The sequence below is a fragment of the Equus quagga genome, chromosome 8, assembly GCF_021613505.1.
Source record: "Equus quagga isolate Etosha38 chromosome 8, UCLA_HA_Equagga_1.0, whole genome shotgun sequence".
Lineage (NCBI taxonomy): Eukaryota > Metazoa > Chordata > Mammalia > Perissodactyla > Equidae > Equus > Equus quagga.
The window spans coordinates 13,085,338-13,108,289 of NC_060274.1; the positions used below are offsets into that span (position 1 = coordinate 13,085,338).

General features: G+C 36.7%; 1 protein-coding gene across 5 annotated transcripts in view; it reads left to right on the forward strand.

The window, feature by feature from the left end:
• The window catches only part of IPCEF1 (interaction protein for cytohesin exchange factors 1), a 176,583-nt gene that overhangs the window by 60,659 nt on the left and 92,972 nt on the right, over nt 1–22,952 (forward strand). For all 5 annotated transcript variants that reach the window (XM_046669269.1, XM_046669268.1, XM_046669271.1 and 2 more), the window contains exon 2: nt 10,207–10,250. The gene's annotated coding sequence lies outside the window, so the exon portion shown is untranslated. The remainder of the gene's footprint in view (nt 1–10,206; nt 10,251–22,952) is intronic.

Sequence of the window (22,952 nt, forward strand, 5' to 3'; positions counted from 1 at the left end):
GTGCCCTTAGCAGATCATGTTTTTCTACCATCTCATTTTACTGTCAGATAGAAACATATGGGTTTAAAAAAGAACCTTGCAGTAAAAGCAATGCTTCAGGGAAATTTATAGCACTGAAGGAACATATTAGAAAAGAAGAAAGATCTAATATTAATAATCTAAGTTTCCATTTTAGGAAACTAGAAAAAGAAGAGGAAGTTAAATCCACAGTAAATAGAAGGAAAGGAAGAATTAGAGCAGAAATCAATCAAATTCAAAACAGGGAAGAAACAGAGAAAAAACAACAAAACTAAAAGCTGATTCTTTAAGAAGGTCAATAAAATCAATAAGCCTCTGGTCAGGGTAACTAAGAAATAAAAGAGAGAGGTCACAAATTACTAATATTAGAAACGAGAGAGGGGACATCACTACAGATCCCATGCAAGTTAAAAGGATAGTAAAGGAATACTATGAACAGCTCTATGCCCACAAATTTGATAACCTAGGTGAAATGGACCAATTCCTTGAAAGACACAATCTGCTAAAACTCCCACAAGAAAAAATAGATGATCTAAATAGGTCTATATTTATTAAATAAATTGAATCAATAATGAATAACCTTTGAAAACAGAAAGCACCAGGTCCAGATAGGTTCACTGGTGAATTCTACCAAACAGTGAAGAAAGAAATTATACCAATTCTTTGCAATCTTTTTCAGAGGATAGAAGCAGAGGGACTACTTCTTAACTCATTCTATGAAGCCAGTATTACCCTAACATCAAAACCAGACAAAGACACTAAAAGAACAGAAAACTATAGACCAATATCTCTTATGAATGTAGATCCAAAAATCCTCAACAAAATATTAGCAAATTGAATCCAAAAAGTATAAAAAGAATTATACACCGCGATGAAGTAGATGTATCTCAGGTATCCAAGGCTGGTTCAACATTTGGAAATCAAGTAATGTAATCTATCACATCAACAGACTAATAAAGAAAAATCACATGATCATATCAATAGATGCAGAAGAAGCCTTTGACAAAATCCAATATCCATTCATGATAAAAACTCTCAGTAAGCTAGGAAGAGAGGGGAACTTTCTCAAATTGGTAAAGACTATCTACAAAAAACCTACACCTGACGTCGTACTTAATGGTGAGAAACTCAAAGCTTTCCCACTAAGATAAGGAACAAGGCAAGGATGTCTTCTTTCACTACTCCTTTTCAACATCACACTAGGAGTTCTAGCTAATGCAGTAAGGCAAGAAAAGGAAATAATATGGATTGGGAAGGAAGACACCAAATTGTCTTTGTTCGTGGATGACATGATCATCTATGTTGAAAATCCAAAAGATCAACAAAAAAGCTCTGGGCATTAATAGTGATTATAACAAGTTTGCAGGATACAGCTAATATACAAAAGTCAATTGCTTTTCTGCATCCCAATGATGAACGTGGAATTTGAAATAAAAAAATTACCATTTACATTAGTACCCTTCAAAATGAAATATTTAGTTATAAATCTAACAAAATATATACAAGGTCTATAATGAAGCAAACTACAAAATTCTTTTGAATGAAATCAAAGAAGCACTAAATAAATGAAGAGATATTTCCTGGTCACGGATAGGAAGATTCAATATTGTCAACTTTACCTGTACATTCACTACAATCCCAACCAAAATCTCAGCAAGTTATTTATGAGTAACAGCAAACTGATTATAAAGTTTATATGGACAGACAAGAGACTCAGGATAGACAACACAATATTGAAGGAGAAGAACAAAGTTGGAAGACTAATGCTACCCAATTTCAAGATAGAATAAAGCTCCGGTAATCAAGACAGTGTGGTATTGGTAAAAGAATAGATAAATAGGTCAATGTAACATAATAGAGCCCAGAAATAGATCCTTATAAATATAGTCAATTGATCTTTATAGAGGAGCAAAGGCAATATAATGGAGCAAAGATAGTTTCTTCAACAAACTGTACTGGAACAACTGGAGATCCATGTGCAAAAAAATGAATCTAGACACAGACCTTACACCTTTCACAAAAATGAACTCAAAATGGATCATAGACCTAAATGTAAAACACAAAACTATAAAACTCCTAGAAGATAACATAGGAGAAAACCTTTCTAATTAATTAATTAATTAATTATTTTATTGCAGTAACATTGATTTGTAATATTATATAAGTTTCAGGTGTACATAATTATATTTCAATTTCTGTGTAGATTACCTCGCAATAGCTAATTACACTCCATCACCACACATGTGCGCCTAGTCACCCCTTTCCCCTCCTCCCGCCCTCTTTCCCTCTGGTAACCACCAATCCAATCTCTGTCTCTATGTGTTTGTTTGTCATTGTTTTTATCTTCTATTTATGAGTGAGATCATATGATATTTGACTTTCTTCCTCTGACGTATTTCGCTTAACAAAATGCTGTCAAGATCCATCCATGGGTCACAAATTTCAAAACCGTTTATTGAAGAGACTTCCCTTTCTTCACTGTGTGTTCTTGGCTCCCTTGTTGAAAATTAGCTGTCCATAGGTGTGTGGGTTTATTTCTGGGCTCTCGATTCTTTTCTGTTGATCTGTGTGTCTGTTTTTGTGCCAGTACCATGCTGTTTTGAGTACTATAGCTTTATAGTATATCTTGAAATCAGAGAGTGTGATACCTCCAGCTTTGTTCTTTTCTCCTCAAGATTCCTTTGGCTATTCAGAGTCTTTTGTTGTTCCATAGAAATTTTAGGATTCTTTGTTCTATTTCTGTGAAAAACATTGTTAGAACTTTGTTATGGATTGCATTGAATCTGTAGATAGCTATAGGAAGTACAGACATTTTCACTATGTTAATTCTTCCAATCCAGGAGCACGGAATATTTTTCCATTTCTTTTTGTCTTCTTCAGTTTCTTTCAATAATGTTTTATAGTTTTCAGTGTACAGATCTTTCACCTCTTTGCTTAAGTTTATTCCTAGGTATTTTATTCTTTTTGTTGCAATTATAAATGGGATTGTATTCTTAATTTCTCTTTCTGCTACTTAATTATTAATAGATAGAAACACAACTGACTTTCGTATGTTGATTTTGTATCCTGCAACTTTACTGCATTCGTGTATTATTTCTAAAAGTTTTTTGGTGCATTCTTTATGGTTTTCTATATATAAAATCATGTCATCTACAAATAGTGGCAGTGTCATTTCTTCCTTTCCAATTTGGATCCCTTTTATTTCTTTTACTTGCCTGATTTCTCTGGTCAAAATCTCCAGTACTGTGTTGAATAAGAGTGGTGAGAGTGAGCACCCTTATCTTGTTCCTGTTCTCAGAGGGATAGCTTTCATTTTTTCACTGTGAAGTATGATGTTGGCTGTGGGTTTGTCAAATATAGCCTTTATTATGTTTCCTCCTTCAGCCATTTTATTGAGAGATTTTTTTTAATGACAAATTGATCCTGTGTCTTATCAAATGCTTTCTTTGCATCTATTGAGATGATCATGAGTTTTTTATTCTTCATTTTATTAACGTGGTGTATCACAGTGATTGATTTGTGGATGTCAAACCATCTCTGTATCCCTGGAATAAATCCCACTTGATGACGGTGTATGATCTTTTTAATGTATTTTACTTGATTTGCTAGTATTTTGTTGAGGATTTTTGCATTGATGTTCATCAGTGATATTGGCCTATAATTTTCTTTTTTTGTGTTGTCCTTGTGTGGTTTTGGCATGAGGGTAATGTTGGCTTTGCAGAATGAGTTAGGAAGCTTCTTTTCCTCTCCAATTTTTTGTAAGAGTTTGAGAAGGATAGGTAACAAGTCTTCTTTGAATGTTTGGTAGAATTTACCAAGGAAGCCATCTGGTCCTGGACATTTATTTTTGGAGAGGTTTTTGATTACTGCGGTCTCCTTGCTGGTGATTTGTCCATCCAAGTTCTCTATTTTTTCTTGATTCACTTTTGGTAGGTTGTATGATTCTGAGAATTTATCCATTTCCTCTAGATTATCCAGTTTGTTGTCATGTAGCTTTTTGTGGTATTCTCTTGTAATCTTTTGTATTTCTGAGATATCTGTTATAATTTCTTCTCTTTCATTTCTAATTTTATTTATTTGAGCCTTCTCTGTTTTTTTCTTGGTGAGTCTAGCTAAAGGCTTGTCAATTTTGTTGATCTTTTCAAAGAACCAGCTCTTTGTTTCATTTATTTTTTTCTATTGTTTGTTTAGTCTCTATTTCATTTATTGCTGCTCTGATTTTTATTATTTCCTTACTTCTACTGATTTTGGGCTTTGCTTGCTCTTCTTTTTCCAATTCCTTTAGGTGCACTGTTAGATAGTTTGAGGTTTTTCTTGTTTGTTGAGGTAGGCCTGTATTGATATAAACTTCCCTCTTAGAACTGCTTTTTCTGTATCTCATAAATTTTGACATGTCGTATTTTCATTTTCATTTGTCTCCATGTATTTTTTGATTTCTCCTTTGATTTCTTCATTGACCCAATTGTTGTTCAGTAGCATTTTGTTAAATCTCCACATTTTTGTGACTTTTCCGATTTTCTTCCTACAGTTGATTTCTAGTTTCATACCATTGTAGTCAGAAAAGATGCTTAGTATTATTTCAGTCTTCTTAAATTTATTGAGACTTGTTTTGTGGCCTAATATGTGATCAATCCTGGAGAATGTTCCATGGGCGTTTGAAAAGAATGTATATTCTGTGGTTTTTGGATGAAATGTTCTGTGAATATCTACTAAGTCCATCTGGTCTAATGTGCCATTTAAAAGCCAATGTTTCCTTATTGATCTTCTGTTTGGATGATCTATCCGTTGGTGTAAATAGAGTGTTGAAATCCCCTAGTATTATTGTGTTGCTGTCTATTTCTCCTTTTACGTCTGTTAATAATTGCTTTATAAATTTAGGTGCTCCTGTGTTGGATGCATAGATATTTACAAGTGTTATATTTTCTTGTTGGATCCTTCCCTTTATCATTATGTAGTGCCCTTCTTTGTCTCTTGTTACAGTTTTTGTTTTAAAGTCTATTTTGTCTGATATGAGTATTGCTACCCCAGCTTTCTTTTCTTTGCCAATTGCATGGAGTATCTTTTTCCATCCCTTCACTTTCAGTTTGTGAGTGTCTTTAGGTCTGATGTGTGTCTCTTGTACTCAGCATATATATAGTCCTTGATTTTTTTATCTAATCAGATACTCTATGCCTTTTGATTGGAGTATTTAGTCCATTGACATCTAAAGCAGCTATTGATAAGAATGCATTTATTGGCACTTTGTTACTTTCTTTCTGGGTCTTTTAGTTCTCTGTTCCTTTCTTCTTCTCTTGCTGTCTTCCCTTGTGGTTTGATGGTTTTCTTTAGTATTATGTTTGGGTTCCTTTCTCTTAATTTTTTTTGTTTTTTGTTTTTTTTATAGGTTTCTGGTTTGTGATTACCATGAGGTTCATATATAATAACCTACAGATAGAGCAATCTATATTAAGTTGACAGTCTCTTAAGTTTGACCTCTTGCTAAAAGCTCTACTCTTTTACTCCTCTCCTCCCACATTTTATATTTTTGATATCGTATGTTACCTCTTTTTTGTGCATTTGTATCCTTTACCTCTTGTCATGGAAATACATAATTTTAGTACTTTTGTCTTTTGACTTTCATCTTAGCTTCATAGGTGGTCGCTTTGCTACATTTGCTGTATACTTGCCTTTACCAGTGATTTTATTGCTTTTTTTAAAAAAAATAATTTTCTTATTACTATTTGTGGTCTTTTCTTTTCCACTTAAATAATTCCCTTTAGCATTTCTTGTAAGACTGGTTTCTTGGTGATAACTTCCTTTAGTTTTTGCTTGTCTAGGAAATCCTGTATCTCTCCTTCGATTCTGAATGATAACCTTGCCAGGTAGCGTATTCTTGGCTATAGGTTTTTTCCTTTCAGCACTTTAAATATGTCATGCCACTCCTTTCTAGTCCGTAAGTTTTCTGCTAAGAAGTCGGCCGATAGCATTATGGGGTTTACTTCATATGTAACTTGTTGCCTTTCTCTTGTAGCTTTTAGGGTTCTCTCTTTATCTTTAACTCGTAACATTTTAATTATAACGTGTCTTGGTGTTGACCTCTTTGGGTTTATCTTGTTTGGTGCTCTCTGAACTTCCTGTACCTGGATGTCTGTTTCCTTCCTTAGGTTAGGAAAGTTTCCAGCTATTATTTCTTCAAATAGATTCTCTGCCCCTTGTCTCTCTCTTCTCCTTCTGAGACAACTATAATACTGATGCTAGTGCACTTGATGTTGTCCCAGTCCCAGGGTCCCTTAGACTGTCCTTGTTTTCCTTAATTCTTTTTTCTTTTATTTGTTCATGTTGGGTGATTTCCTCTAGTCTTTTTTCCAGATTGCTGATACATTCTTCTGTATCATCTGCTCTGTTATTGAGTCCCTCTAGTGAATTTTTCATTTCCAGTTTTGTATTCTACATTTCTGATTGGTTCTCTTTTATATTTTCCAATTCTTTGTTGAAGTTCTCACTGAGTTCATTCATTCTTCTCCCAAGATCAGTGAGCATCCTTATGACTGTTAATTTGTCCTCTTTGTCAGGTAGATTGTTTATCTCTGTTTTGTTTAGTTCTTTTTCTGAGGTTTTGTCCTATTCCCTTATTTGGAATGTATTCCTTTGTCTCCTCATTTTTGCTCTTTCTGTGTGCTTATATCTATGTATTAGGTAGGTCAGCTAGGTCTCCCGTTCTTGGAGATGTGGCCTTATGTAAGAGATGCCTTATGAGGCCCAGCAGTGTGCTTCCCTCTTGTCACCAGTTCCAAATGTTCTAGGAGTGTCCCCTGTGTGGGCTATGTGTGTCCTTCTGTTGTGGCAGGGTTGCTCTTGCTGAAGGTGCCCAGGGAGGCTAGACTGTCCCCCTGGCTGGCTTATTGTAATGCTCAGATGCCTATGGCTGCTCTGGTCCCTTCAGTCACTTTATCATGCATGAAGAGCCCCAGTGTAGTTGGCTGCAAGGTCTAATAACACATTCCTCTTGCAGTTTTTCTGTTAAGTGAGTAGACCCCCACTGAGGCTGCTTGCTAGGCTCAGGGGCTTACAATTGCTATAGGCCTCCAGCCTGCAAGGCTGTTCTTAGCTCTCTCAGGAGGGCAGCTGAGTGGGGCCAGCCCCAGGCATGGGAGAACCCAATTGTTTCAGTCTTTTGAAGGTGGGGCCAATCCCCTATCTGACTGTTTGAGAAGCAGAAGTCTCCTGCAGCTGATAAGCCCCACAACCCACAGGGCCACACGCCCTGTCAGCACAGTCCTACCCCATGTGCATGCCCCAACCTACTGAAGCGGACTCAGTCACCTTGCTGCAGAGGCCCCACACACTCCACCAACACAGGCCCACACCTTGCACATGTCCTTCCCTGCAGAGGTGGACCCACTTGCCTGGCTGCAGAGGTTCCAGGCACCTCACCTATGTGGGTCCACAACTTGCCCAAGGGCTTGCTGTTGGGTGGGCCCAGTCCCTAGGGTGGGCTGCCTGCCCTAGCTGAGCTGAATTAAATCAGTGCTGTAGTGGCTGGGGCAGACTCCTGTGGTAACAGGCCAGGGGAATAACTCAGTGACATCTGCCAGTGTCTGTGTCAGCAGGCCTGTACAAGGTCACAATAATGGCTGCTGCCAATGTCTCAGTCCCTGTGGAGGTCATCCCAGCCTGGGGAGGTCTCCCCACTCACAGAGATATGCCCACAGCTTATCAAATGAGTCTCTTTCACCAAAGGATTGTGCACTTTTCTTCCTGCTGATTTTAGGTTGCTTTCCGAAATGGGTGAATTTGTGCATGGGCCCTTTAAGAGCAGGCTTTCTCCCTCTATGTCCAATAGCTTTTCTGGGAGTATTCCTCCATTGTTGTTAATAGCCAGCAAACCCAGTTATTATGACACTTGTCTCGATCATGTTGAGTCCAAAAGCAACTTACTGTGGTAAAGCTCTCCTGCTCAGCTCCCCTGCTTCTCCAGGGAAGGCTTCATACCTTAAGAATGCTCTTGGCTGGCTGTGAAGTGCTGTGGGTCAAAGGTGATTTTTTTCTCTCCAGAAAGGAGTTTCTGCCTCTTCCACCTCAGTCAGTACTGTCCCTTCTTGTGGGGGTTCTTTTTATCCAGTTTTCAGTTCTCTCTCAGGGATAATTATTCCAAGAGTAATTGCAAATTTGTTGTGTCCATGGGAGGAAGTGAGTTCAGAGTCCATCTACACTGCCATCTTGACATGAGATCAAGAAAACCTTTTTAGATACAACGTTGGAGACATGATCCATGAAAGAAATAACTGATAAGCTGGACTTTGTTAAAATTAAAAACTTCTGCTCTGCAGAAGACAATATCAAGACAATGATAAGATAAGCCACAGACTGGGAGAAAGTATTTTCCAAAGATACATCTGGGTGGTCGGCCCCATGGCTGAGTGGTTAAGTTTGTGCACTCTGCCTTCTGCAGCCCGAGGTTTCACTGGTTCAGATTTTGGGTGAAGACATGGCACCGCTCATCAGGCCATGTTGAGGTGGTGTCCCACATGCCACAACTAGGAGGAGCCACACTAAAAATATACAACTATGTTCTGGGGCGGATTGGGGGAGAAAAAACAGGGGGAAAAAAAGAAGATTGGCAACAGTTGTTAGCTCAGATGCAAATCTTTAAAAAAAAAAAAGACACATACATCTGATAAAGGACTGTTATCCAAAATATACAATGAATTCTTAGAACTCAACAATAAGAAAAACAACCTGATTAAAAAACGGGCCAAAGAGTTTAACAGATACTTCACCAAAGAAAGTATACAGATGGGAAATAAGCATATGAAAATATGCTGCACATCATATGCCATCAGAGAAAGGCAAATTAAAACAAAATGTGATACCACTAAACTATTAGAATGGCCAAAATCTGGAACACTGACAACACCAAATGCTGGTGAGCATTTGGAGCAATAGGAGCTCTCACTCATTGCTGGTGGGAATGCAAAATGGTACAGCCACATTGGAAGACAGTTTGGTGGTTTCTTAAAAAACTAAACATGATCCTACCATGCAGTTCAGCAATCATGCTCCTTGGTATTTACCCAAAGGAGTTGAAAACTTATGTCCACACAAAAATCTGCACATGGGTGTTTATAGCAGCTTTATTCATAATTATCAAAACTTGGAAGGAACCAAGATATCCTTCTGTAGATGAATGGATAAATAAACTGTGGTACATTCAGACAATGCAATATTATTTAGTGCTAAAATGAAATTAGCTATCATTCCATGACAAGATGTGAAGGAAACTTTAATGCATATTACTAAGTGAAAGAAATCAATCTGAGAAGGCTACATACTGTATGAGTCCAACTATCAGATATCCTGAGACAGGCAAAATTACAGAGAAGATAAAAAGATCAGTGATTGCTGGGCTGGGGGTGAGGGTGAAAGACCAGAGCACAGAGGATTTTTAGGGTGGTGAGAATAGTATGTATGATATTATAATGATGGATATATGCCATTATACATTTGTACATACACATAGATTGTGCAACATCAAGAGTGAACCCTAAGGTAAACTATGGACTTTGGGTAATTATGATGTATCAATGTAAGTTCATCTTTGATAAAAAAAAAATGTACCATTCTGGTGAGTGATGTTGATAATGGCGGAGGCTATGCATTTGTGGGGGCAGGATGTATTTGGGAAATCTCTGTACCTTCCTCTCAATTTTACTGTAAACCTAAAACTTCTCTAAAAATATTGTCATTAAAAAATCTGATGTTTTTGACTTACAACTTGGGCAATAAGTGAGGTTATTGTTACTAACTTGCGGCGTTTTCCAACTGGCAAAATTCTAAGAAAACAGATGGAAGTTCTAAATTCATGTACACATCTTTCAAAGTATTTAAAAGCAAAGTAAAAATGTATCTTGAGGAGTGTTCAATGAGGTTAGAACATTTTTTTCGCTGTATCTTTTAGAAAACATTCAATTCCAGGGGATCTCAGTTTAATGATTTCCTGCTCATTTACTACCCAGTTCATCTTCTTTCCTATGAGATAGAACTTCCTGTCTCATCTCCAGGCAAGACACAGGGCAGTTGTCACAAGGACCACGTTATTGTTTTGTTGCCTCTTCTTGAGGTTGATATGGTAGGATTCTGACTTCCTCCTGGGCAGTTGAGTCCAGGCAGAAGTCTCCTGACCCCTTGTCTTGTCTTTTTTTTGTACAGATCGGAAACAACAGCACTGGAAGGAGGAAGCACACAGCTTTTTGGTAAGTAATTGATATTCCTCAAAATTCTCCCTTTTAGTGATATTTATGACCTGGAGGGCCAGCACTCTACTTTGTTATCGCAATTTGTGAATCAAATTATAATAGCCTAGGTATGTTTAGCCCTAGGCTAGGATTAGTGCAGAGGGAAGATAATAGTATTGATAAATAAGCAACTATATTTGGCCCTCTGGATTTCCCTTGAAAATGGATTCTTGGTAGTAATAACTTTTCAGTGGTAGAGTTGTTTAGTAAAGAAGTTTACTTACGGAATTATCTTTGTTGAGCTCCTCGGTGATGAGGAGCATACCATAACTATGAAAGTACCGTAGAACTATAAATATGTGAAGAATCTATTTTGTAAGTAATTGTGTATTTAGAAGCCCAGATGTAAATGGAATTCTCTAGAAATGGGACACTTACTGATCTAAATTTACTAATAATTAAAATAAAATATTTATATTTAATAATTATAATATAAAAGTAAAGCAATTTTAAGATATTTCCACCTTTAAATTTCATCACTAAATGATCTAGACCAGATTGGAGTTCTTTGAATATGCATGTAATTCTTCCCAAATTCCTTTGAGTTTCTATTAATATAAAATGATTTAAAAAGACTTATGTTTTAGCTCCTGACTAGGACATCCACCTCTTTTTTGGTTTAACTCTTTTTTAAGATGAAATACAATTCTAAACTTGCTGGAGAATGCAAGGGACATGTTTTTTTCACAGCCATCTATCAAGGACACATCTTTTGTGACTCTATGGATATAACTGAAATTCTGGTAAATTTTCAGAAAATATTAGCGTATTAATTTAAATGCTATTATTTTTCTATGAGCCAAACAATAATAATAATAATCACTATTCTCCCCAGTATGTACTTTCTGCTCCTTCCAATGATCTTGCCACTGTCTGAAACATTACTCATGACCCATTAGTCACCATCGTCCTTTTTGTTGACCATTGCCCTTCTCTCTTTCCTTCTGTAGTTGTGAAAATCCATTGTCCTAATTGTCTAATTTACTGACAAAAAAATTAGTTTTGGTGCATACCGTACCCATTTAGATGTCTTCATACATAAATTCCTATTGTCTCAACATATATGGACTAAAGGCATGCATTTATTGATGAGACAGACTGTATGACAGGTAATAAGACTCCTACATTGCCTTCCATGGTAAAGAATACTTTATTGACCACAACATTTGATGTGTCACTGACAATTTTAAGTGACATTTTTCATGCTCAAACTTTTAATTGATGGTTTACAAAACTGGTGTCCCTACGGTGTTGACAAAAATGGGTGGATTTTTACCATCTTCAAAAGTTGACAAGTACCTTTTCTAGTAAAACACTTCTGATCCTGCGATTAGGGGCCTCCCCATCATAAAAGGTGTCTAGAAAGATCCTGGATTGTTATTAAAAAAAGGTGTGTTATGAGAGAATTTTTCATTGATTGAAAGACTGGGTTAGATAGATGAACTCTATAGTCTCTTGTAATATAAAACTTGATACTTCTTATGGAAAATGATACTAGCTGTGTCACCAATGACTGAATTTGATAATTTGAGTCTTGTTAAGCATTATAGAAATTCTTGCCCTGAACAAAATCAGAGACAGAGCATAGTGGGGAAGAGGGCATGCTCTGAACTCAGATGGCCTGGATTTGAATCTTGTCTCTGACACTTACTAGCTATTTGACCTTAGACTCATTACTTAACCCTTATGTGCCTCACTTTCCTCACTTGTTGAATAGTGATAGTAATAGTACCTTATAAAGCTGGTGCAAAGGTTTAATGAGTTAATATGAATATAGCTCTTAGAACAATATCTAGTATATAGTTTGGCACTCCATAAATGTTAGTTATGAATGGTGTTGAATGAATGATATTGTCATCAGCTGGGGCATCTGTGACTCTTGGAGATTTTTATGCATTTTTACCAATCCCTCAAATTTATGGCCACTCTTAAAGAGTGGAGTGCATCTGGCAATGATTTCTATGAATTCCCAACTTACTTCTTCAGGTATCCTATGTACCATCTTGGTTCCATGTGAAGCCAACTTGAAGGCAAAGTTTAGACTCTCCACTACTTTCTACTTATACCAACATTGTGAGTGCCGCTTCTTCTATCATATTGCTCTCCTCCATTTTCCAGGCTCCATCTTCATCTTCCTCTCCTTGTCTCACGCAGGTCTTTCTGCATACATGCCAACACTTCTGGATCTCAGGCTTTACAACAAAGAGGCTTGTTATGGTATTTTTATAGCAAAGCTAGATGTTTACCCAAGAGAAAGTCTGGAACTTGCTACTAGGATAATAAAATGTCCTCCAACTTGGTGTCAAAGCATATTAGTAATTTTCATCTTTACCAATGTCATTAAGTAATAGTAAAGGACCTTTGCTTATATAGTCACTCTGATATAGGCATAGTTCTTAGTCCAAGTGTGTGCAGCAGGAGCAAAGAGTTCATATTTAGTTCTCATTCACGCGTGCCTAAACTTCTGACCCCGTGATTATTTTGAGTTCTTCACAGAATTTTCTTTTCACTTTTTTTATTGTGATAAAATACACATGCCATAAAACTTACCATCTGAGACATCTGAACTTTAAGTGTAAAGTTCCATAGTATTAAATACATTCATATTGGTGTACAACCATCAGCACCGTCCATCCGCCTAACTCTTTTCATCTTGTATAAGTGAAACTTTATACCCTTTGAAAAATAACTCTCCATCCTCCCCTCCCCTGCAGCCCCAGGCAATCACCATTATACTTTCTGTTTTTATGATTTTGACTATTCTAAGTACTTTATGAGTGAGATCACACAATGTTTATCTTTTTGTGACTGGCTTATTTCTCTTAGCATAATGTCCTCAAGGTTCACCCACGTGGTATCATATTGCAGAATTTCTTTCCTTTTTAAGGCTGAATAATATTCCATTGTGGATACACACACCACAGTTTGCTTATCAATTAATCCATCAATGGACACTTGGATTGCTTCCGCACTTTACCTATTGTAAATAATGCTGCTATGAACATAGATGTACAAATATCTTTTCAAGACCCAGCTTTCAATACTTTTGGGTATATACCCAGAAGCAGAATTGATGGATTGTATGGTAATTCTATTTTTAATTTTTTGAGGAAGCACCATACTATTTTAGACATTGGCTGTACCACTTTACATTCCTACCAAGAGTCTTCACAAAATTCTTAAGTACAGAATGCTTGTCTAATTATTTTGACATATTCCTACTGGGCAGTAAATATTGTGAAGTTTTATGTGACTACTTTTTGAACACTAGGTTATATTTTTCCTATTGTTTTTATTGCTGTGCCTGTAAGAGTTATGTCCTAAGACTTACTTAATGCTAATTTATGTTACCAGGTGATTCAGAATGTCAGTAGAATTTTCCAGAACAGAAACATGTGGGGCCAAGTCTTATATCTCTAATGGAAAAACAACTTGGACTCAAAAGATTTCTTAGCTTATTTTAGAATAAACTCTATGTTAAAATCCTGGCAGTGCTGGCAGTGAAGGAATAAATGATCACATATGTTTTCTTCTTGAAGTCTCATAATTTTTCTGCACAAAATATATCAGTGTGAACAGGAATGGGAACAATTGGATTACAAAGAGAGATTTGGTTAGCTGAAGAAATACTTATACAGAGGTTATTCTTTGAAACAGAGTCTTCAAGCTTTTCAAATTATTAGGAAGGCAAGTTAACATTTGAGCTATTATTTTTTCTGGTTAATAATATTTGTGTTTTCTTAAATTTTGGTTCAAAAATATGGATATAGCTTTCTAAGGGACAGACTCCAATTCCAGAACTGATAGGTATTAGCCAAAAATCTCAAAATCTTTTGAGTTGATTTCCACAAATTAATGGAGCACTTCCCCCCACCTCAATTTTTTTATTTATTATTTGTAGAGAGTGAGGAGAAGGGGAAAAAGGAATACTCTTACTCAGGGAACAAAATGTTTTGTTGCCAGACATTTCATTCCCCCTTAGTTTCTTATTCTCAGTAAAAATGGCAATGTCTTTCCTAATAAAATCACCTTCTACCTAAAGTATTCAAAAAGAAGATAGACTACTTTAGGTCTATGTCAGTTTACTTTACACAGGAATAACTTAAACATAATTTAAAGAAATTTAGAAAAAACTTTTGTTAATAATTAGTGAGACACAAGGATAGGCCGGCCTGGTGGCGTAGGGATTAAGTTCATATCTTCTGTTTTGGAGGCCTGGGGTTCGCAGGTTCAGATCCTGGGCATGGACCTAACTGCTCATCAAGGCATGCTGTGGCAGTATCCCACACAAAGTAGAGGAAGATTGGCACAGATGTTAACTCAGCACCAATCTTCCTCAGGCAAAAAGAGGAAAATTGGCAACAAATGTTAGCTCAGGGCAAATCTTCCTCACCAAAAAAAAAAAAAAAACAGTAGTGATAATAATTAGTGAGGCACAAGGAGCTCTTATCAGGCTATGCTAGGCTACACTTTGGTAGCTAATTAACCCTGAAATCTCAGTGGCTTAACACAGCACACTTTCATTTCTTATTCACACTATATGTTCTGTGCTGCTTGACATGAGAAGGGGAGGGTGCCTCTACTCCACATGGTCACTCAGGGCACTCAGTCAATCAGGTACAGATGATGGAAGCTCCATCACCTTATGGCATCACCATGGCAACAGGGAGCTTCAGGGTTTGCCATTAGAGGGGAAGAGAGAGTGTGGAGCACCCGTACTCTTCTCTAGACTGGAAGTGATGCACGTTACCTCCAGCCAGAGCCCATTAACCAGAACTAGTCACACGGCTTCTCCTAATGACATGGGGCTGGAGGTTTACCAGACGGCCTGGAGAAGAGAGAAAAACTAGACTTAGTGAGCACCAGCAATTTCTTCTTTGATAAATTTTATTGGAAATTCTTGCATTAGGCATCTCTACAAAACAACTTTCCTCCCTAAATTAGTCGCATTTATAATTCCTTATGTTTTCCTAGGTAGGTAAGTTATTTTAATCTTTTTAAATTAATTTCACATGTTTTGCTTGCTGACTTTAGGTAGGAATAAGTAAAACAAGGATTATTGAGAAGGAATTAGTGAAGGTATAGATATAATCAACAACGGAAAAAATGACCCTCATATGTCCACATGTCTATATATCTATAGATTTTATTTGTATTATTAATAGTATTTTATTATTTATTTTTCTTTTCTATAAAACCATAACTTGAAATTAAATGTAACTCCTAATACAGTGACGATTGATTGCAAAATCAATTCATGGGATATTGAAGTAGCAACACGAAACTATACTTAGAACAATTTTTTTTTAATACTTAGAACAACTTTAATAGATTGTTTTAAATATATTTCATACATTCTTTTTTTTTACCATTATATGCTCAACTTTCCCTCAATCTTAATCTCATGTTTCTTTTCCTTCTTGTATCTCATGTTTTTCTCCTTAAATTTCTTTGTCAGTTTATTGAAGTATGTTATCAAACTATATTTTCATATAGTGTACATGAGGAATAAACGTGTCTGAAAATGTCCTTATTTTGCTCTCCTAATTGATGTGTGTTTGACTGGTGTTGACGAAAATAATCCATAACCAATCTATAAATGAAAATTTGGGTGAGTTTATTCTGAGCTAAAATGTGAGGATTATAACCCGGGAGAGTCTTTCCACAAAGGAACAGAGCACTCCAAAGAAGTGGGGGTATACAGGGTGGTTATATACCCTCAAAGAGGATGTTTCACATATGATTGAAATGTCCCTTTTACAATAGTCACGAGGCTGCTCTGTCGGCACAGCCATTGATGGAAACGGCAGATAGGTCTGCTGCCTCAGTGAACCCTGCAGAGTGGCAGGTCTGTTGCCTCGAGCTGGGCAGTCACAGATGAGCCCTGCAATCAGTTCCCAGCCTAAGGAAAGATGCTTAATCTTTAAGGAGATGCCAACGTTGGGAGGGGGAGGGAAGTTGCACCTTTATCTCTAAATGTCTAAGCAGATATACAATGCATGCTCAATGACCTCAGTCAGGCCCTTTGGGAAAAAACAGTCAGGCCGAATTAGGTTTATACCAAATGGCTTCCTCATGTACTCCAATACATCCTATTGCTTGCCATTTCAATTTTTCACTGGGTATAGCATTTTATGTACAAATTTATCTTCACTCAGAACTTTTAAGGCGTTGCTCCAATATCCTTTAAAATCCCATGTCGCGAATGAGAAACCTGATGTCATTCTTATTCTTGTTCTTTGTGGATAATACTGTTTTATCTGATCTGTAAACTTTTAGAATTCTCTGTATACCATTGAAATTCTGAAATTTCACAAGACATAGTCAGGTGTACATCCTTTTAAATATGTCTAGTTCAGCATTTTGTGGCATAGGAAAATTTCTCTTTTCCTCTCTCTCTGGGCTCTGCTTCCTGCTGTTTTGGTTTCATTCTCTGTTCTCTCTACCAGGTGACCAAGATGGCTGCTGCCAACTCCAGGTTTGCATTGCATTCGTGGCTGAAATCCCAGAATAAGGACAAGTCTCTTTCTCCATACTTCAGGCAGAATTTCCTGATTAGCCTGACTTAGTTCTTTTACTCTTTTCTGAATGGGCCATTGAGGCAAAGGTGATAAGTACTTTGGTCCATTGACTTCTTGTCACCTCTACTGCTACCACTCTGGTCCAAGACACTCTCACGTCTCTGGATTCCTGCAGTAGCCTCTTAACTCCTTTCTCAGTTCACGTCCTTGATCCCTTCAGTCTCTTCTCAATGCTGGAGACAGAGCTATTAACATGTTTGTCAGATCAAACGCTATGAAGCTGGCCTGTTTCACATCAAGGAAAGCTAGTCTTCAAGAATAGCTTAAAAGACCACCCGTGAGCTGTGTAATCTGGCCTCCTGTAACACCTCTGAACTCATCTCCCACCACTCTCCCCCCACTTCTCACTCAGCCTCAGCCATGCTGCCCTCCTTGCTATGCCTTTCACATGCCAGACACACTCCCAGTTCCAATTCAGTCCTTTGCGTGGGCTGTTCTCTAAGCCTGATTGTTCCATCCTTGGATAGCCACAGGCCTTTTTCTCACCTCTTTCAGGTCTTTACTCAAATGTCAGTTATTTAGTGAGACCATTCCTAACCACCCATTTAAAATTATGAACCTCTATAACACTCTCCTCTGTTTTATTTTTCTCCATTTATTTCCATCTAATATACTATATATTTTACTTATTTATCTTGTTAATTGTTTGTCTTCCCCCATGAAATGTAAATCCCATGAGGGCAGGATTTTTAACTATTGTGTTCCATACTGAATCTTCAGGCTTTAAAACTGTGCCTGGCACATGGTCAGTCAATACACGTTTGATGAATGTATGAATGATTGGCAACCTAAGCCGTACGCTGGCTCCTGTGTCGGGGAGGTGGGACTGTATGACTGACAGGCCACACAGGGGAAGAAGCAATTCCGTGAAGTAAAGGAACTCGTCAGACAAAAGTTCGTAAATCTCCAGTGAAAGATGCTTCTGGTGAGCGTCGAGAGATGAGGGTCCGTGTTAGAGGAGAATAGCGCGAGAATCTGCCTTATTTTTTACTATTTCTTCCTTGGGTTTGCTATTTGGCCATTTTTCTAATTTCATGTGTTGAACCCTTTGCTTATTTGTTTTCATTCCTTCTTGTTTTTTGATAAATGTATTTAAAGTATACCTTTTCTTTTAAAGATGCTGTAGTTGTGTACTCTAAAGATTCAGACGTGTAGTGTTTTCAATTGTGATAAATTCTAAATGTTTCTCATTTGATTTCCTTCTGGATTCAAAACTTTTTTAGTAGTGTGAGATTTAGTTTCTAGACATACAGACTTTTAAAGCTATGTTTTCATCATTAAACTCTATAATTAATGCATTATAGTCAGAGAACATAATCTGTGGTGAACTGATTCTGTGAAATTTATCACGGCGTCCTCTGTAATATAGTACTCTTTCAATTTTGACAATATACCGTGTGTGCTGTAAACGAGTGTATGTTCTCTGTTTCTCAACTATACAGTTCTGAGTATCTGAATTTACTAAGTTGTGTCATTTGAGTCACCTGCATCTCTGTTTACCTATTGTAGTCTTAAGCTGTTTATTTATGAGATGCGTGTTACAATCTTCAATTGCTGAATTATTTATTTCTCTTTCTAGTTTTATGAATTCTTGTTGCTTGATATATTTGAGGCAATATATTTATACAGTTATGAAGGTTATATTTTCTGACTGTATTGTTTTGTTATCAATTTATAATCTTTTTCTCCATTATATATATTTACTATGAATTTTATATTTTCAGATATTAAAATTGTCAACGCAGCTTTCTTTTGGTTTATGTTTGCCTGGATATCTGTTTCCATCTCTTTTTTTTCTGGTTTTCTTCTTTTAGATAACATATTGCTAAATCTTGCTTTTTTTTTTTTTTTGAGGAAGATTAGTCCTGAGATAACTGCTGCCAATCCTCCTCTTTTTTCTGAGGAAGACTGGCCCTGAGCTAACATCCATGCCCATCTCCCTCTACTTTTATATGTGGGACGCCTGCAGCAGCATGGCTTACCAAGTGGTGCCATGTCTGCACCTGGGATCCGAACTGGCGAACCCCAGGCTGCCGAAGTGAAACGTGTGCACTTAACTGCTGAGCCACTGGGCTGGCCCCTAAATCTTGCTTTTTAGAATAACTTTTATTTTGAAATATAGCATACATTATCTCAAATATAACATACATTATGAATTAGTGCACGAAACAAATTTGAATAGCTTCATGATTTATTGCAAAGCATCAATTCTTGTAGCTACTACTTGAGTCAAGAAATAGAATACTGTGGAGACCCCAAAATCCCTTCTTGTGCCTCTTCCAATAAACAATCCCTGCTTTCGCCTCAAAGGCACCCACTTTCCTGTCATCTGAGGTCGTTATTTCCTTGCAATCCTTTATAATTTTATGACCCAAGTGTACTTCACTGAACACTATGGTCTAGTTTTGCCAGTTGTATTTTTTTATATAAACAGAATCATAAAGCTTATATTCTTTTGTGTCTGACTTCTTTCTCTCCATGTTATGTGACTGTGGGGACAAGTAGTTTTTCCCTTTTTATTGCCAAGTCGTATTGCTTTGTGTGACATACCACAATTTATTTATCCGCTTTCCTGTTGATGGACATTTGGGTTGTTTTTAACATTTTGGCTATTATTAATAAAGCTGCTAGAAACATTCTTATCTGTGTTTTCAGCGTACGTGAGCGTGCATATCTGATGAGCCGACACCTAAGAGTGAAATTGATGGGACATAGACTATGCGTGTGACGAGCTTTAACTGGCGCTGTCAAACTGGCTTTTTTTTGCCAAACTGGCTGCCCTAATTCACACTCCTAGCAGCAGTGTCTGAGAGTCTTCACTGGCTCGACAATGTGATTGACATTTGGTATTGTCAGTCTTAAAATTTCACGATTTTGGTGAGTGTTTAATGGTGTCTCTTTGCAGTTTTGACTTGCATTTCCCTAACTGTTAATGAGGTTAAGCACCTTTTCACACATATATTGGCTAGTTGTCCTCCTTTGTGAAATGGCTGTTGAGTCTTTTCTCATTTATCTCTTAAGTTTTCTGCCTGTTTCTTATTGATTTACAGGAGTTCTTAATACATTCTTGTCTTAACACATTCTTATCTTATTCTTAATAAAGCCTTGTCTAGGTTATATGTGTTGTACATATTTTTTCTCAATCAGTTGCTTGGTTTTATACTCTCTAATGTTGTCATTTGGTGAATGGACATTTTTTTTTAAAGCTTTCTTTTTTTTTTTTTTTAAAGATTGGCGTCTGGGCTAACAACTGTGGCCAATCTTTTTTTTTTTTTTGCTGCTTTATCTCCCCAAATCCCCCCGGTACATAGTTGTATATCTTAGTTGCAAATCCTTTTAGTTGTGGCTGAATGGACATTTTTAATTTTAGTGTGTTCCAACTTATCAAGCTTTTCTTTTATGATTAGAACCAATAAGGAAATGACAGTATTTTCAGTAAATGATACCAAGACAATTGGTTATGAATTTAAAAAATGAAACTTGATCTTTATTTGAAACCATAATCAGAATTCAATTTCAAGTAGATTGCAGATATAATATGAAAGGAGGAACAAAAGAAGTTCTAGAAGAAAAGATAGGATAATATCTTCATGACTACAGAATAAAAAAATGAATAGCAAAAGAATCAAAGCACTAACCATATTCATCTTTACAATCTCCTCTTCCAATTAATAAACATGGTATATCCTTTCATTTATTTAGATCTTAGTTTCTTTCAATAATGTTGTATCTATTTCTTCATAAAAGTATTGCATGTCTTTTCTTGGATTCGTTCTAACATGAGGAATTTTATAATGTTGCCATATATGTGTCTTCTTAAAAATTATATTTTCATGCTCTTTGTTGCTGGTATGTGGAAATGTTACTGATTTCTACATATCGTCCTTGTATCTAGCAATCCTTCTATGTCCACTTTCTGGTTTTAACAATTCACGTAGATATTTTTTCAAATGTAAAATCACATCATCTAGAAATATTGAGTCGATTTCTTATTTTTGGATCATTTTAACTGTCACTATTCTTTTTACCAGCACTTCTGATACAATATTGTTGAAAGACAATGAGTGCTTTCCTTTATTCCTAATGTTGAAGGAAGAGGTTTCAAAATTTCACCATGGGGCATATTATGGAGGAATTAAGGACCACCTTGTTTACTGAAAATGGCAGATAAGGGCTTCTTTGTTTTGCCCATGGCAGAAGTTTGGGAAGGGCTTGGATGGGCAATTCATCTCTGATCCACATGGTTTCAGCTGGAGTGTTTGGGACAGAGATCTGCTTCCATGGTCTGTTTTTCATCCACATGTCTGGAGCCTTGGTTTCTCTTTCTCCACATGGAGCTTCATTCTCCTGGGCCTATCCACATGGCTCGGCTTTTTAAAGCATGGCAGTCTCAGAGTAACTAGACTTTGTGAATGTCATGTATCTTGCCCTAGATCAAGCGTTCTTTCAGATCTAAAATTCTATGAATTTGAGTCCATGGGGTCACATAAGTTGCAATTAGACATATCTAGTTAATTAAAAATCACTTAATCTAAACTTATGGCATACTCAAATTTCAGTACTATAGAGGAAAGAAAAAAATAGATGATTTCTTATTTTTTGTGATGACAGACTTTTACTTTTGAGGTTAGATGAAGTTATCTAGGGCAATGGGAAGATAGCAGGTGCTTACGGAAGTTGAATGTGAGGAGATAGGTGCAAAACAGTGAGTAGGTGAGGTGTCAGAGAGAAAGAGAGCGCGAAATGAAGACAGTGGGTGGGCCACCGGAAGCTGGGCGGACCACAGGAAGCTGGCTGGAAAAAAAAAAAAAAGTCTTTGGCTTTACTTAATTAAAAGCAAGAATAAAACAACCCAAAGACAAATGGAAAATCTCACACGCAAAGTCTATAAAAGGATGGAAACAACAAAAAATAAGCACATATGTGTTCAGAGAAAGGTGAACCGATATGATTGGCTAATTACAATCTAGTCTGTAATTTTTATATTATTTCTCAGGACTTCATGCAATAAGATAGTCTAATTAAAAAACAAATAAAAGAGCAAAAATTTCCTTTTGAAATAAACAGAAAATATTCTTTTGTAAAACTTAGATTTCTGGGTTTGCAATTAAAAAATGCTCTATTGAAATCAAAAGAATGTCAAATTAGGGAGACCAAAGGATATTTTAGTCTTTGGTTTCAAGCCAAATAGTGTACTTACATGTTTGTCCACTAGGTGTCTCTTTGCATACATAATATGATTTCAGAGAAAGCTAATCTATTCCTGAAGGTGGTAGTTTACACGGGTTCTGTCAACAATGTCTCAGTTTGGGAATGTTTAAGGATGGCTGTAATTTAATAGTTCTTACTAAAGAATAAATATATATGTCTGGGCTACATCTCTCACTCTTGCTTTAGAAATTTCAGAGACATTAATTCAGAATTGTATGCAGATGCAAAACTTGGGTACTAGCACCAGGGTTGTTGGCCAACTGATACGAACAGAAGCCTTAGATTCAATAGCCTGCCCATTTAGGATTCTGACCAGGAAGTCAGCCCACATTATTTCTGAATGAAGCCTTGGCAAGGATGCTCAGTTCCAAAACAAGCTGCATTTGGCTCTCCAATGTCTCTTTCTAGGAGCTATATTCTTGCTGATCAAATTACCCGGTGGCAGCTGATCTGTAGTCCCACATGTAGCCCTTTGGGTACAAGGTGCCAGTTATATGAGTCACATAAGACCCCTTCTGAATTATCCAAATTTGGAGTAGTTTACCCACTCCAACTTGTCCTAAAGTAGAGGCAGGGTCAATATAAGTCAACAGATATTTATTAGATGCCTAATGTTTGCCTGGTCCAGAGTGTCTACAAGAATTATTGGACTCATTCATCCTGTAAGCATATAATGAGATTTACTGTTTTCAGAAAAATTAAGCATGCTGCTAAGGAGAATTTGAAAAGATTGTTATAAAAGACAGCACTGCTAATGTGCAAAGGGCCCTGAGCTTGGAGTCTAAAGACATGAGTTCAGTTCTAGCTTTGTCACTTGCTAGCTGTGTAAACGAGTAGAGCTACCTACTCGGTACGTCAGTTTCTTCAT